We start from the raw sequence: 16,694 nt of genomic DNA, 5'->3' as shown, positions 1-16,694 counted from the left end.
TATACTCATACTGAAAAATAAAAATAAAAAATAAAAAATAAATTAATGGTTGTTTACCTAAAATTCAACCCAATTGTGTGTCTTGTATTTTTATTTGCTAAATTTGACCACTCTACCTTATCTACTTCATGAATGGGATAACTGGTGGAGGGAGAACTAGAACTCCCTTGTGCCAATTTTAGAGCAGCCCCAGAGCCAGCCCCTTACACCCATGTACCCTGACATCCTATTGGAGACTTGGGGCCAACAGAGCCAACCAAACACTGGCTCTCATCCTCTTCTGGCACTGGACCCACTTGACAGAGACCCAGAGATGCTTCCTGGCCACCTCCCGGCAATGCATTTCTAACCACCATCAGTTGGAAGATTTTTGCTCCCAGAAATGCCATACAGGACAAAAGGGGGACACGGGGGGAATCACATACATATTTTGCCCTGGGTTCTGAGAGCCCCCACAGTCCAGCAGACACAAGAAAAACACCAGCAGAAAGGTATTCTAGAGATGGGGTTTTATGCATTTGTTTTACAAAACTGAACCTGAATTGCTTCCAATTATCTAGGATTAAATTCACCTCCAAGTATAGGGCCAATAATAGAAATGGGAAAATAGTTTCCCAATGGATATGTACCTCCTTCGCCCAGAAATTTAGCGAGACACTTGGCCTCTGCTTCGAGATCTGAGAAGGAGATTCTGTCACTCCAAAGTTAATAGTGACGGAGCTCCAAGGGCCATATGTATCTCACCTGGGACAAACACCAAGACTGAGTAAATATCTAGCATTTCAAAAATAAGTAAGTAGAAAAAAAAAATTTTAACTGTATAATATAAAAGAGGAAGACAATATCTTAAAGATGCCCGGGGAAAATATTTGCAAGACAAAAGAAAATTTAGAATGCTGGGAAAGAAATGATGGAAAGGCTAAATAAAATAAAATAATTGACTGAAGTAAGAAGTCAAAATAAAGATACTTGGCAAAGACATAAAAAATAAAAGAATCAGGAATGAAAAAAAAAAAAAAAAAAGATAGTAACATTAATTAAAATCTGAATTGGAGGAATCCTCTCCTTTATCTTCTGCCTCTCTATCAGCAATGTCATTATTCAGAGAGCAAAGAAGCAAAGATTGGAACTGCCACCCCGGGCTTAATTCTTACCAACAAAGAGGTATATGTTAGTGAAGTGAAAGTGACAGGAACCTTGGGGAAAATTGAATATATCACCTTAGAGTTCATTATAGCCGAGGAAAAAAACAGAGCAAAGTAAGACGAGTATCTTACAGTGCTTAGCAGTTCAGAGGAAATATAAGAATGTCCCAGAGCCAGAGACTCTAATATGAAAACTAGGACAAAAAAATAAAGCCCACTACTGCAGCCAGAAATGAGGGGAAATGGGACAGAACACATGCAAATGTAACTCAGTGTGGTACCCTAGGAGCTGTCCACCGAGCTGGATGTCTTAAAGGACACACAGACGTAGACGGAGGATGGCAGAGAGAAGGAGGAACACGTCAGTGCTCAACACTGACTGACCTGTTAGGAGATGGGACGGGTGAGCAGAGACTCGTGAAAAACACTCCAAACAACACAAAAACTTTAAGACTGCTTTTGAGGAAGAAAGGACAAGAAAGATACAACCTCCCTCCTTCACTCCCAGGCAGATTTCTTGATGTTGACAACAGAGAGAAAGCAAAATGACAATTTCTTGCATTTGCTTCTCATCTTGTCTATAATAGGAGAATAGTCTTCAAAATGAAAAAGCTGGCCCTGACCGGTTTGGCTCGGTGGATAGAGTGTCGGCCTAGAGACTGAAGGGTCCCAGGTTCAATTCCGGTCAAGGGCATGTACCTTGGTTGCAGGCACATCCCCAGTAGAGAGTGTGCAGGAGGCAGCTGATTAATGCTTCTCTCTCATCAATGTTTCTAACTCCCTATCCCTCTCCCTTCTTCTCTGTAAAACATCAATAAAATATATTTTTTAAAAATTGAAAAACTGTGTCAACAATCTTAAGAAGAAACTGGTAAATGAAACAGGAGAAAAGATGGTGAAGAAATGTTTAACTGTTTAGATCAATGTCCATTTCCGGGCTGTTCTATTACAGCAAGGTCCTCCTGCTGGGTGTTTTAGGCCAGATAACTCTGTTGTCGGGGCTGTTCTGTGTGTGGCAGGATGTTTAGCAGCATCCCTGGCCTCTATCCACCAAATACCAGTAGCACCAGCCTCTTAGTGTGACAACCAAACATGATTCCTGAGATAATCAAGTGTCCCCTGAGGAGCCAAAGCGCCCTAAGTGAGAGCCGGGTACAGAGCAGTGAAAACTTGCTGCCTTATCCCAGAATTATCGTTTGCATCTTTGAGGGGTCATGGCATTCGGGACTGACAACTTTCTCCTATATCAAAAAGGTCACCACTACACACTAAAACCAGTAAATTTGATGTTGATCCCCAGCAAATTTTAATACGGTATCAAAATATAATTAATTAGTAAGGAGAGCAGTGACCTCGTGCTATCTTGGTATAGGTACATGAAGAGCCGTTCATCCTAAAACTAATGTGATTTTGTTCTCGACCCCCTTTTTCTCAATATCATCGCAAAAGAGGATAAGCTGGTTTCACGAAAACATTTTTCAAATCTTTTGTGAAATCTCCTTTGACAGGATAAGGAAAGGGGAGCTGTCTCATACTTCAGGTGATCTGAGCATCTATTGGTAAAGTCTCTGGAAGGCACTCCGGCAATATGCAGGGAAGTTTATAGGCATAGATTTTTCAGACTAAGCAATGCCACTTTCAGGAGTTTCAAGGTGTGTACAAAGATGTATCTGTCGCCGTATTATAACAAAAAGCTAACAACCTAAATGTGCATGAATGAGGGGCTGGTTAGTTAGCTGTCCTATCTGCTTTCATTACTGGGACTTTCCCTGTGACCAGACGGTCAGGAAAAACCTTCAGAAATACACAGGATCCAATTAGATGGCATTAGCTTAGCAATCGGGGAGACAGCCAAAATACTTCACCACCACCGTGGGAGGTGGGTCTTGGAAGGAACTTTTGTACCTGATGTTCACATTTTAGATTCTGGGTCTAGCTTCTCTGGGAAGGTCTAGGGGGTCTCCGGCAGAGACCAAGTAGAGAAAGGCCATTGGGTAGGAGAGATAGAGAATTAAAAAAAAGGCATTTCCTATTTAAACACTTTGTATCACCTCACTGAGGATTATCAGGACTCACCAAGACAAAAACATTAAAATATTCCAGAATGGTGTGGGACAACAGATTGGTTACCTTCAACCAAATGGCAGCTATAAGGAAGAGTGAAGTAAATTTATATGAATTGAAGCATTAATTTTTTTTTTTTAATTTCTACCAGAAACTGTTAGCAGTTGCCATGTGGGAAGAGGATTGGGGAACTTAGGGTGGCTCAGGGGAGGGGGAGATTTGTTTTTGTTATACACCCCCTGTGGCAGATGTTACAGATGTGCTAACACCCCCGCCAGCCCTGGCCTGCCTTTCCTCCCCCAGACTTCACCACCAAACACAGCCTGGGTGAGATTTGTTCACCTGTCAGACTGACCAAGGTGAATGTGGATAGGGAATTCTGATCAGAGCTGTAAGGGTTGGGGACATGCTCTCAGCACACTGTTAGTGGCAGTATAAAGGGATGTGATCTTCTTAAAGGTATACATGGCAATATCTCTCAAATTTTTAATCATGTGTTTATATTTCCAATTAAAGTCAATACTTAGCCGAAACCAGTTTGGCTCAGTGAGAAATTCTACTTCTATGAGTTTATCCTAATGACACACTCATAAAAATGCATTAAGATATATCAACAAGGATATTCATTGCAACATAGCAACATGAAAAAAACAAACACGAAAAAACACTGAAAACAGACATATGCATGAACACAGAATGGGCTAAGTGAATTATGCTCCAGACACTATGAAGCTGGAAAGAACGAGGTACATCTGCATAAATTGCTATAAATCTGTCCAAACTAAACGGAACTGTCCAACATGGGGGAGAAGCAGGATGCAGGATGCAGGTCCGCAGGTGTCACGGTATGCATTTTCCTTCTTCATCTGGAGCAGGTTCCGTAAATCAACAAGAAGAGCAGAACGTATAGCTATTGTCTAGGTCCGTGGTCGGCAAACTGTGCTCTCAAGCCACATGCAGCTCTTTGGCCCTTTGAGTGTGGCTCTTCAACATACCATGGCCTGGGTGAGTCTATTTTGAAGAAGTGGCATTAGAAGAAGTTTAAGTTTAAAAAATGTGGCTCTCCAAAGAAATTAATTGTTGTACTGTTGATATTTGGCCATGTTGACTAATGAGTGTGCCGACCACTGGTCTAGGGCAATCGGCAAAGCTTGTCGCAGATTATTTGGTCCTTTGTTGTCACGGACTGGGAAGAGAGGAACTACTGAGTCTAACAAAAAAGCAAGTTCATTCTCCAGTTCCCATGACCTACGAGCTCCAGTCCTTGAGTAAGTAAGATTCTTGTCCCTCTTTCAGAGACTCACAGAGAAATCTCCCTTTGTCCCCACCCGCAGACACACACACTGGACAGGAGAGGCCAGGAGGCTCACTAGCATCTGTCCCCAGCGCTAAGAACAATGCCTGGTACAAGTCATTTACACCGAGTGAGTGATTCCAAAGCCGGCACTGGAGCAGGTCCATGCGGTCCTCTCAGAAGTCTGCCTCTCGTCATTCTGTGGGTTCTCGGCGAGCTGGCAGAGGTCACTTTGCATTGATACTACCTCCAGAAGCTTCATCAACCGAGAGCTGGTAATTCACTTATTATCTCACTAACTGTACACCTCCATCCCAATTCTCTATCTCATAATGCATACAGAAGAGATAAATGCTATATGGTGTAACTGAAGTAATACTACTCAAAGTACAGGTCTGTTTGGCTGGGTAGAGCATCAGCGGACTGAAGGGTCCCAGTTTCAATTCCAGTCAAGGGCATGTACCTTGGTAGCCGGCACATCCTCAGGAGGGGGTGTGCAGGAGGCAGCTGATTGATGTTTCTCTCTCATCGATGTTTCTAACTCTCTATCCCTCCCCCTTCCTCTCTGTAAAAAATCAATAAAATATATTAAAAAAATAAAAAGTACAGGTCTGCAATGAGATACAGAGCTTGCACTATCATGTAAATTGGTAACTGTTTCATTCATCTAGGCCAGTGGTCGGCAAACTCATTAGTCAGCAGAGCCAAAGATCAACAGTACAACAATTGAAATTTCTTTGGAGAGCCGAACACCGACAACTGCACATGGGCCATGAAGTTCCAATCGCACTGTACGTGTGCGCCCGCATGTGGTATTTTGTGGGAGAGCCACACTCAAGGGGCCAAAGAGCCACAGTTTGCTGAACACTGATCTAGGCAGTCTTGCTACAAAGTCTTAGGGCTGAGATGACTTACATCCTGGTACAAGCTCTTTTTGCCCTTTCATAGATTGGGAAATGCTGATAAAGTGCTAATAGTGCTCAAGTTCCATCCTTGAGGGTCTTCCTTTGTGCTAGTCATTGCCTTCTCCCTCCATCTCCCAGCACAGGGAGGCCTGAGGCAGCACTGACTGGCTGGTTCTGACAATGAAAGGCAGGAAAAAAGGTGGGGAGCAGAGGTGCCAAGTAAATTTGACCTAAATTTACAGTTTTGTACAAAGGAACTCAGTCACCCCTCAGACGCTAAAGTGAGTGACTGCTAAAGTGAGTGACTCAGTCGGTAGCAGATTGCTGGCTATGTCTGTCCCAGGCAGCAGTATATAGCTAAAAACAGTAATTAAGCACGTGAAAATCAGATGCAATGGCTAATAGTCCTGTTCACTTTTAAAATTCTGTATTCTCAGTTACATGTCACTTTCCATTAGATTTGCACGTTGGCTAAACTCAGGAGCTCCACTTCCCCAGGACTATGTCACTTAAAATCCAGTATCCAAACAAAACTGCTTTTTAAAAAACTTTCAAAGTATGTTTTCATTAATTTCAGAGAGAAAGGGAAAGGGAGAGAGAGCTAGAAACATCATTGATGAGAGAGAATCATTGATCAGCTGCTTCCTGCATGCCCCCAACTGGGGATCGAGCCCACAACCCTGGGCATGTGTCCTTGACTAGAATCGAACCTGGGACACTTCAGTCCTCAGTCCGGTGCTCTATCCACTGAGCCAAACCAGCTAGGGCCAAAACTGCTTTTTGAGTCTCTAGAGTCTAGACTAACATTCCCATGAGCCAATGATCCATAAATAAACACTATTTTTAAGTCTTCTTTAGAAAGCACATAGTTTCTCTTCAGGCAAGATTGGGCTGCCAACTTCTCTTCTTAAATATGAATCTCTTCTATGAAAAAAAAAATAGAAACATGCAAATAGACTTTCACAGTAAGCAGAAAAGAGAACACCCATTCTTTCACAGCTATGACCTCTAATATCACTGAAAAGTAAAACTCCACAATTAAAAAATAAAATTAATACAAGCAGAATATATTCTTTAAGAATTCACAACCGTCCATGGCCAGTGTTGCTAAGTGGTTAGAGTGTCAGCTCACGCACTGTGTTCAATCCCTGGCCACAGTCAGCATGCGGGATGCAATCAATGTGTCTCTCTCACATTGATGTTTCTCTCTCTCTCTCTCTCTCTCTCTCTCTCTCTCTCTCTCTCTCTCTCTCTCTCTCTCCTTTCTTCCCTCCTTGCCAATCTCTCCAAAAATTAAAGGAAAAAATATCCTCAGATGAGTATTAACGAAAAAAAAAAAAGAATTCAGAACCCTATTCCTCAACTTACCTCCCACCAAGTAATACCGATCTCTCTACTCTCTCCATTTTGATTTCTGTGAACCAGCCACCATCCCCAAAAAATCAAATAGCTTTATTGATCACCAATTCCTTAGCGTTTTCCCTTTGATATATCCTAATTCTATAACCATAGCTCCCAAACTCAACAACAAACTTCACACTTCCTATCCCCCAGCACTCCCACTCTAGCCATGCTCTTGTGTGCCCTCCATCCTTCCTTTCCACTGCGCTACCAACAGATTTTCTCCAAATTCTTTCAATTTCCCCAAACTCTTATTATAAAGTATGTATCCTTCCTAATTCTGCTATTTCTTTGTCACAGTTGGATCATAAAATTCATATAAATTAGAACGATGTATACATGGTGCTCAAACAAAAGTTATAATTTTTATTGTCATAAAATCCACAGTAATATAAATAGCCAACAATACTATCTGTTGGGCCCAGCTGGTGTTGCTCAGTGACTGAATGTTGACCCATGAACCAGGAGATCACGATTCAGTTCCTGGTCATGGTACATGCCTGGGTTGCAGACTCAATCCCTGGGGGTTGGGGGTGGGGGGCATACAGGAGGCAGTCAATCGATAATATTCCTCTCTTATCACTGATGTTTCTTTCTCTCTCTCTCCTTCTCCCTTCCTCTCTGAAATGAATTTTTAAAGTATATTTAAAAATAATAATAATAATAATAATAGTAATACTATCTGTTGGTTTCAGTCACAGGTGAAGAATTTCAACTCTGACTCATCACCGTACTGATATCTGTGAAAGTTGATAAGTTGAAATTTTGTAAACAGAAGGGATTCTGTCCTTCCCAACACTCGGTGTGTTCCTGTCTGTGTGCTTGTGCCTCACAACCATGTTTTGCGTGTCAGAGACACTCAGTAAGTATCTCAGTTGGTAGATAAGGAATTTCACAATGCCTTAAAAAAAACACACAGTAAAAAAATCCTTAAAAATCACAACATTTGTCTTCAACTCTAATGCTTTCTAATTCAAGTCCACACTTAAGAAATTATTTTTAACATAAATAAATATGCACACACAAAAATATTTACCATGGCATGTAGATGTTTGGCAATGGTTAATAAAATTATATCCATTTACTGGAATAATGTTACACAGCAACCTAAAATAATATCTATGTAGAATAGATATTATCTGGAAATTTTTTTGGCATAGGTTAAATGAAAAAGCATGGTTCCAAATTTTATCTGCAGTATTATTGCAACTCATTTTAAAGCCATGCAGAGAAAAAAGACTAGAAGGAAACACATCAATAAAATTATAGATCATTTTTTCTGTGCTTTTAAATTTCATACAATGAATATACTAGTAATATACATTACTATTATAATGAAACAAAAGCAAGCTTTACTATAAAAATTCCAATATTTTACTCAAATAAGAAGGAAGACAGACTCTATGTAGGAGGTAACAAATGGAAATAGCTGTGTCCATACTCTTTATATTTTGGGTTTTCCCATTTAACCAATTTGTCCTGTGCTACTACTGTGTTAATTTTTTTCCTAATGGGTAATGACATTGTAATAGCTTATCCAAATATGCCATTCAAATTTGACTGCTGATCGTTCATATTCCAAATCACAAGTATTTTCAATACGTTGACCTTTCCATCTGCCTAAACAAGCTAGCCACCATCCAGAACCAAGACTACGAGTGATTTGAAATCCTAATTTTCCCAGATAAGCAAGCCATTGGCTCTTCAGAGCCGTTGCAACAGTCTCTCCTTGTGGTGTGTGTCCGGGACTCAAACCCTCTACCATCAACGAACTTCCTGAGGCCTAACCTACATCCCTCCTCATTTCCTTCTGAACTCATTCCTTCCAGTCCTGGCCTCAGTGGCTCCCAGTCCCTCAGACCCTAATGTGGCCCGCTCCCTACACAACAGATGGTACATCACAGCCCACATTCACCTGCCATCCTGTGGTTCCCACGTGATGATACATGGTGGTAAAACAGTTCTGCGAGATGCCTCAACCTCCTAATATGATCGCCTATCCCAGCACTGAGATATTAAGACAAACGTCAAACACCAATGCTTCAGCCACTCTGTCATTTGGGAAAGCTCCCGTTTGCTGTGAACCATCGTTTTTGGTTAAAAGCAAAGCCCCTCCAAACACTTCCTCCTGCCCCAGCTCCGTGCCCAGCAGAGGCATCCAGGCCGTATCTTATCTTCCCCTGCGTGGTATCGCCTCCGTGGGCTTTTTATAGCCCGAGACTCTCTGAATGCAAAGCACGAGGACGTTGGCTACCAGCTTCCCCTGGCACAGGCTGGAAAGTTATTTATAACTTCCACATTCGTGCGAAAGCCTGCATTTCTCACCAGAACTGCTCACAACGCTCCCGTTCTGGAGAAGAAGGTGACGCCCTCTCATTCAGAAGGAAATCCCACGTTCTAACGGACACAGAGCAACCCAACGCAGAACCAAGGAGGCACAGAGGTCCAGCCTTGACCCTTACCTCTCTGTCGCTTCCTAGAAAGGAGATGAGTTTAACACGAGGCTCTTCTGGAAAATGATCCAAAAGAGAGCTTTGAGGGGGGGGGACACAAGAAGACTCCTTGGCCAGTCCCAGAGTTGCAGAGCGACAACTGGAGAGCCAGTGGCAGTGGGGCAGTCACTTCAGCGGAGCGGCATTCACCCAGGATAAGAAAGAAAGAAAGAAAAAGGGGAGGTTACAAGCCCGGGGTGGGTGGTATCTAATCCGGAGCCACTAGTCACTGACCTCACTGACAACTTGTTGCTGAAAATACTGCGTTGAAAAAGGCCAGACGCATACTTTGCCTAGCGATCTGCAAACATGGCTGTCAGGAGGCTTTGCATAAGTGAGATTTGCATTTCTCTGCTCCCTTCCCAAAAGGAGGACCCTGGCACCTAATTAAAGCGGAAGGCTGGGGTGATGAAGAGTGAAAAAACGGTACAGAAGAGGCATAGGAGCCCAGGAAATCTACCACCGAGATCGATGGTGTAAAACTCAGGGTCTTCGGGCAGTGATGCTCCGTCACATCGGGTGTGTGTTTCCTCTGAAATCCCACCTGCCTGAGCCTTGCCCCAGGCATGACCCTCTCTGCTTCTAGAACTTAGGTAGAACCAAGGAAGTATCAGTAATGTAGGTAAAGTGAAAATATACCAAAAACCTCCAGTATGACAGCTACCGAAAAAAACCTACACCTTTTTCTCCAACAAAATTTCTTTCTTCTATGGCTATTTTTTTTTTCATATTTCCTCTTTTCCCCTCCCCCTCCCCCACCACCCCCGCCACCAACTACTACATTTTTAAAAATATATCCTCCCTCCAAACATCTTAACATTCCCTGGAACAGCCTGGTGTATCCCTGCCTCCTGCTTCATCGTCCCATCCATTCTCTGCCTCCCCACTCGAACTGGGACTGCAGCTCCTTAGGCAGGACCCTGTTTGTGACTCTCTTCCAATCGCTCCTCAAACAAGAGGTGGGAACGGCTCCTAAAATAGAACGACTCCTCCTCGTCTGAGTTTGGGCATTTCTGTCCTTCACAGGCCGGATTCTAAATAAAAAGGAGGCGTTTGTTTATTAGCCCGCGGGCAGCCTGAGAGCCAGTATCAGGAAGCCAAGTGGAAGGGGGACCAGGGGGCTGTCAGAGGATCAGGCAGGAAAGGGCTTTCGCTGTATAGGGGAACTGTTAGGGGAACAGTTTCTTTATGTGGGGCACTTTAAAATGTGTGCGGCTGGCATGTCCTCTCACCTAAAGATTCCCCGTTGCTAACACACTGTCCTCCCAGGATGTTTTAAAGCGGCTTTTGCCCTCCGGGAGAATCTGGGAATAGCCCCTTTTCACCGCAAAAACAAAGGGTACGTTTTATGTCTCTCAATCCATCTTTTCTGGGATAAAGAATTCGCTTGACACTTGCAAAACAGACGTTTTTGTTTCAGAGCTTTCATAGTGACTGTTTTTTCCAAACCCGGGCTGCTGACTGGAGCCCAGGCCATCCAAGGGCTGCTAAGCGCCAGCCCCTTCCCTGCTCTGTACCCCTCCTTTCCACCTGCCAAATGGAGAGGGAAACCCCTGCTTCCCCCGTCTCTCAGGGGACCTGGGAATGAAGCGGACACCATCTGAAGTGCTTCCAATGACACTGAACTCATAAGCAATGCCATGCAGATGCAATATGGTGCTGGATGTGATCAAAACAACCAAACAGTACAAATATCCGAGATATAATTTTGAAGAGCTCTGCCGAGTCGCTGTTGAATTCGTTTATAAAACCGTCTGCAGCCCCCAGAGATGGGTTTTATCTGAAGTCCTTCCCACTGTGGCCACCAGGGGTCCTCCTCCTAGCCATTCAAATCACGTCGGATCTGATGAGCAGAGAGGCCCACAGGCTTCTGTGCTTACATCGGTTGGCTGCCAGAACACAGAGATCACCTATGTCACGCTTCCGTAGCTGACTATAGGGCGGCGGACAAGGCCGGGGAAGTCTGGCTTTCTCTGGTGATCGCTGAAGCATGCCGAACCCTAAGCAGTTCCTGTAAACCACCCAGCCGCTGCCTTCTGCACCCGGGCCCCCTTCCAAAGTCTAATTCCTTCTTGTCAGCTTGCCCAGTCTGGGTCAGTATTTATTCTCCTTCCCTATTTATTTATTCCCTTTCTTTCTACTTTCCCAACTTTAACATGTTTGGCTCGCATTCCCTTTGCAAGTGAGCAGAGGTTAGGGGCCGGAGAGCTGGGAAGAGAGAAGAGAGAGGGAGCCGGGGCTGTGGTAGCGGTTCTCCAGAGGCAATCCAACGTGTGTCTGTGGCTCCAGGAGTCAGTCACTCAGCCACATGCTCTAAGAAGCCCCTGGAGTGGGGCCCTGGGTGAGGAGCCAGCAGGTCAGGGCCCAGAAGGGAGGCCTCGAAAAGAGAGTGCTTCCCCCATCAACAGCTCCTCTTGGAAAATAAGCCCTCCAGAGCAGTCAGGTTTTTGTTTTGTTTCGTTTTTTTACAGAGAGGAAGAGAGAGGGATAGAGAGTTAGAAACATCGATGAGAGAGATTCATTGATCAGCTGCCTCTTGCACGCCCCCTACTGGGGATGTGCCCACAACCAAGGTACATGCCCTTGACCTGAATGGAACCCGGGACCTTTCAGTCCGCAGGCCAACGCTCTGTCCACTGAGCCAAACCGGTTTTGGCACAATCAGTTCTTTAATCAGAATGAAATGCGGTGGCTTCTTTTCACTAAAATGCCCTAAGGAATGAGCGTAGCTTTTTAAAAATACGTATTTTTATTGATTTCAGAGAGGAAGGCAGAGGGAGAGAGAGATAGAAATGTCAATGATGAGAGAGAATCACTCTGATCAGCTGCCTCCTACACGCCCCTTACTCCCCGGGGACCCAGCCCATAGCCAGGGCATGTGCCCTTGGCCGGAATCAAACCCCAGGACCCTTCAGTCCAAGGCCGGCGCTCAATTTACTGAGCCAAACCAGCAAGGGCATGAATATAGCTTTTTGCATGAACCATAAGCCCATTTTGTTCTATCCACGATTACTCAAAAGACTGGCAATTTCAGGTTGGAGCTTAAAAAAAAAAATGTAATTGTATGAACAGCTAAAACACGTATTTAAGATAAGATTTAAAGATAAGGATAATTTCTGTTTGTGATCATTAACATGATTTTATTCCAAAAATACGTGGCACATAGCTCTGGCGCAGGGGTGGGCGTTTTAGGTGAATCTAAGTGAATCGGCTCCTGTTGTAATGGTCGTATGTGCTGTACAAAAACACGCTTCCTACTCTCCCTCCCCACCCACCCTGCCATTAGCTCCTAACAGCTCTTCATCATCGCTGAGGGAGCAGAAGCCATCTGGGGAGATACCCCATCCCGTGTCTCTGCATCCGACCCACCGGAGCACCAGCCCCCACCGTCTCCTCGGCCTTCCCTCCGATTACAACGCAAGCAGAGCCCTGCTCCTCCCAGAGCTAATCTCTCCTCTCCTGCTCTGGACCCCTTCTTCCCCCCCCACCCCACGGCCCCCGCTCCATCACAATCACCGCACCAGCTGCACTGTCACCCCTTCTAGTCATCAGCCTAAAATTAAGCCGCAGGAGACTGGCAATTTCAGGTTGGAGCTTAAAAAAATATGTAATTGGCCAAAGCCGGTTTGGCTCAGTGGTAGAGCGTCAGTCTGCGGACTGAAAGGTCCCGGGTTCGATTCCGGTCAAGGGCATGTACATTGGTTGCGGGCACATCCCCGGTAGGGGGTGTGTAAGAGGCAGCTGGTCGATGTTTCTCTCTCGTTGACGTTTCTAGCTCTCTATCTCTCTCCCTTCTTCTCTGTAAAAAAATCAATAAAATATATTTTTAAAAAATATATGTAATTGTATGAACAGCTAAAACACGTAGTTAAGATAAGATTTAAAGATAAGGATAATTTCTAACTGTAAACTATCAGACTAGCAAAAGCACTAGCTTCACCCTTCAGCTGCCTCTAGGCCTCCTCCCAGTCCCCTGCCGCCTTCCGCACAGACTTCCACCCCTACGTTCTCACCTCCCATCTGCTCCCCAAACCGCTCCCTGAACTCCTGTCCCCTCACTGCCCTCAGGGCCAGTGTGAAGTCTATCAACAATCTCCCTCGATCCCCGCAGGGCTATCTCCTCCAGTCCCCTGGCTTTCAATGAGATCAGCAACTGGATCAATTGGATGTTGAGTGGGACTTTAACTGATGCACCCAATTGGCAGCTAAGGCCCAACCCGAGGTGTAAGGAAAGGAAGCCACCTGTGTCCGCCAAGGAATCTCCTGTGTTTGAGGACAGACTCCTTGCTCCGGGCTCACAGAGAAGCTAACAGCTGCCTGTTCTTCTCTCCCGTCCCCTCTCGGGGCCCCGACGCCCGAGGAAAAGTTCGGAGACTTGACAAAAGAAGGGAACAAGGCCAACGATGTCTCGCTTCTCAGAGACACCAGAGAAGAAGCGGTGACAGAGTAGACGTCCCTTCCGATTCCCAAGTCCCTTGAAAGGGCAGTTTTAAAACAAGGGCTGATTTTTATTCTTCGTAGGGTCCGTGCTGCAGAAAGGGGGATGACGTTTTATCAAACCAGAATAAAGGGGAAGTTTCAAAATGGACGAAGCAGCCTTCAAAACACGGCGCGTGACAAGTAACAGGAAAAGGAGAGACAACGGGACAGCTGAGAGGCAGGGATTGGGGAAAGCAAATTAGTTCGCCCAGCAAACTGGTCACACCCCCGTGAGCTGATGATGCCCAGATCAGCTCTCTCTCTCGCCAGCACCAACGGCATCCATCCAACGGCCCTCTCCACGGGGACGGCGAACACGCCTTTCACATGTAGGCTGTCCCACAGAACAGAGCTCTCGCTTTTGCCTCTCAAACCCACTTCTTGCTGTCGCTCATATTCTAGGTAGTGGCTTAACCCAAAACCAAAGAGTCATTCCTCATTCATTCTTTCCCCTTTCCATCATCCAATATTCCTATTACTCTTACTTCCAAAAGTTATTGTTCATACAAGCACGTGTCTCCATCTCCCCTGTCCCAACGTGGCATCTAAGTGATCTTTCGGAACCCAGCTTTGCTCGTAGTATTCTACTGCTTCCCATCACCCGATGGCCTCCCGGTCCTTAGGGCAGAAAATCCAAATGCTTTACCACACCGACAAGGCGCTGCATGGTGACCTGGCTCGTGTCAACCTCTCCAGCCCCGGCTCACGGCACTCTTCCCCCTACTCCACCGGCTGCCACTCTACTTTCTGTTCCTAAAGCATGCAAGCTTCTCCCTGTAGGGCGGTGGCATCTGCTGTCTCCCCGTCTGAAGTCACTTCTCCAGGCTGTTTAAACACCCAGCTCACTCTCTACCTTGACATAACACTTTCCGTTCTCAGAGAGCTGATCCCCTTATCTCACTGCCCCCCGTCACTGATCACAGCCTTACATGTTTATGTATGTTTGCTGGTTCTGTCTTCACTGGAGACACCATTGGAATGAAAGGTAGAGACAGAGGCAGTGTCCATAACAGCATGGCATATGCCAATGAGCTAAAACGGAAGGTGAAGCTCAATAACTTATGGGATTTCCAAAAGAGGGAGAGAGCCCTAACTGGTATGGCTCAGTGGATAGAGCCTCGGTCTGCAGACTGAAGGGTCCCAGGTTTGATTCTGGTCAAGGGCACGTACCCAGTAGAGGGGGTGTGCAGGAAGCATCTGACTGATGTTTTTCTTTCATTGGTGTTTCTAACTCTCTTTCTCTCCCCCTCCCTCTCTGTAAAAAGTCAATAAAAAATATAAATTAAAAAAAAGAGAGAGAGAGAGAGAGAGAGCTCTAGAAGGAAGGAGTAATCCAGGACGTTTTCCTGGAGGGAGTTATATTTGCCTTGATGCACAAAGAAAAGATGTCAATATCGTAGGAGAATAGTGTTCCACTAATTTTATTTCTCAAATATCCTTCAGATCCATTGCCTCTCCATCTTTACAGCTACTGCCCTGGGACAAACTGCAGGTATGTCTTGTTTGTTGCCTTTATATGTTATATTTACCCCTCCCCCTCTGTTGCACGTGGTGTAAACCCAAATACAGCATTTGAATTCCAGTCAGGGTGTATTTAGTGCTAAAATTAAAAATCTCAATATAACTATTTCAGAACTACAGAAAGTGACATGTTAACTTTATTGCCTGGGTGATAACAGTAGGGCAGAAACGAATGGTTTTCTCATTAATTTCCTCATGTAATTTTCTCACAGTGCCATGCCTCAACTTTGACGGCCCGTCTTGCCGTTAGTCAATAACCTTAACAAGCGCAGTAATTACAGTCAATCATGTCTGCTTTAGTTCATTGATTACTTTGCTACTTCTTTTTCAACTTGTTAATGAAAATTCCCAGCACAGACCTTCGGGGTGACATTTCTTTTATTAATTAACCATCCTATCAGTCCCGTGAATATATTAAACCAGAGCATCTTATATTAAAATTGACATTTACTGTCACTGAACCTGCCTTTTCATTTCCATTTTTTAAATAAGAGATTATTACATTACTTCCAAATGGTTAGCATTCTTAATTCTTACTCCATACAGCTTTTAGAATGTTGAAGGAATTGTCTTCTCTCTGTGATCCTAACCTCAAAAGCTGGTACTAAGGGATGTAAACGATGGAACCTCTTAGACTAAAGGCACTCAACAAAGCTAAGCGGTAGTATTTATATTATTTAAAGGGTGGATCCATTTTTGGCCTCCTATGAATACCAAGTTAACTGTCTCTTTGTTCTGATAAAAAAAAAAAAATACAGTAGATTTTCTAGTTGCACAAATGTAAAGCAAGTCTCACCTAAAATGCGCTGAAGGAAATGACTGTTCACAGAGAAATTCAGTGAGGTATATCTCTGCAGATTTTTATTGCTTCTTAAAAAGAACCAGTCCTTTCTCCCTGCATAAATTTATATAGTTCTCAAACCCCCTTTATAAAGTAAATATTTCCAATGTCTTTTCTTACCATCTTGAAATTAAATTCATAGTTATTAGCCACACACACTATCTATACTGTCTTTAAAGTATATTTTATATGTAGATATTAATTAACCACCCTATCGGTACATGAATTTGCACAAATTATATATTTGCACTTCATTACACAAATGCTCAGGCACTCTTACAGTGGGACACATAGTAAAAGAGTCCCTTTTCCCCTGTGACAGAATCACTGTGAGTGTGACAGCGACAAATGTAGATTGATAAGGATATTCCGTGTTAGCTATTCAAACACAAGCAGCAGTGTGCAATCGTGATGTGATTTTTCTGAAATGCTGAACAACTCTTGATATAATACAGAACAAAACAAACTTCCTTTGATAAACCCAAGTTGTTGCATTCCTGGAAAATTTAGTGCAAAATGATGATAATTCGTGTTCCTAAGTAAAACCAGAGT

Source organism: Pipistrellus kuhlii, unplaced genomic scaffold, assembly GCF_014108245.1.
Source record: "Pipistrellus kuhlii isolate mPipKuh1 unplaced genomic scaffold, mPipKuh1.p scaffold_m20_p_15, whole genome shotgun sequence".
Lineage (NCBI taxonomy): Eukaryota > Metazoa > Chordata > Mammalia > Chiroptera > Vespertilionidae > Pipistrellus > Pipistrellus kuhlii.
The sequence above is the reverse complement of the archived record's forward strand: the minus strand, read 5'-3'. Positions refer to the sequence as shown.